This window comes from Merops nubicus, unplaced genomic scaffold (genome assembly GCF_000691845.1).
Source record: "Merops nubicus isolate BGI_N331 unplaced genomic scaffold, ASM69184v1 scaffold27530, whole genome shotgun sequence".
In the NCBI taxonomy this organism is placed as follows: Eukaryota; Metazoa; Chordata; class Aves; order Coraciiformes; family Meropidae; genus Merops; species Merops nubicus.
In genome coordinates this window covers 1-1,048 of record NW_008585296.1, presented here as the reverse complement: position 1 = coordinate 1,048, position 1,048 = coordinate 1, and positions in this window count along the sequence as shown.

Here is a 1,048-nt window from a genome sequence, read left to right as displayed (position 1 = left end):
GAGCCCCCAGCTCCCAGCCCCACCGAGAGCTCCCTCCCACTGGGACCAGCCCCATGTCGCAGCCCACTGTGTCCCATCTCTGCCAGGGAAGAGCTTTCCCTGGGGACTTCCAAGCTCAGAGACTGACCAAGTTCAGGAGGGGTGAGAAAGGGCCCCCGTGGAGCTGGAGGAGCCGTTCCCCACAGTTCTGTCCCATGGGCAGGCACTCCACACTAAGTGCCTTGGTGGCTGGGTGCCAGATGGGTGTCTGTGGCCAGGCACCCCATAGCTGGGTGCCAAATCGTTATCCCATGGCCACATGGGAAGCAGGAACAGCTTCCAGGGACTTCCAAACCCTGCTGTCACCCTGCCCTGGCCCGCTGGAGCTTGGTGGGCAAGAGCTGAGCAGACATTTGTGGACCCAGCGCTGGCACTGCCAGCTCCATGTGCATCCTGGAGGTCCCACCACGGGCAGCACCTCCTCCCTCCAGCTGCTCCCACCGGGCCAGATCCACTTGCTCCTTCCCCACCTCTCATTTGGGAAAAGCCAAAGCCCTGCGGAAGCCTCTCTCCCACCCCATCCTGTCCCACCCCAGGCAGGGCTGGTGACTAATCCCTTCCCCTGGCTGAGCTCCCACAACCACCCACCCAACGCCCCGGTGCAGATTCCCCAAATCCCCCCCTCCGGGTGCTGTGGGTGCGGGCAGGGCTCAGAGCAGCAGTGCAGCCCCTTGGCTCTCCAGCAGAGGTGGCACAGGGATGTGGGGAAACACCCCACAGGGCGTGACAGACTGGGATTACTCAGTTTGCCTCTTGGCTGTTTTGGGAACTCCCTGAACGCTGCCCGTTTTCTTTGGCAGGGAAAAACGGGACAGGGGAAGGAAAAAATGTCCCTGCTAGCAAACCTCTGGCCCCAGGCTGGCGAAAAGAAAATCTGTGGAGCTCCATCACCTGCTTTTGCATGTGGAGAAATCCCACTGCTGGTGCACGGCCCAAGCCCTGCTGCCAAACAAACACCCCACGGCCCAGCCCCTGCCAAAGTGCTCCAAAGACAGGGGCATGGCTGAGC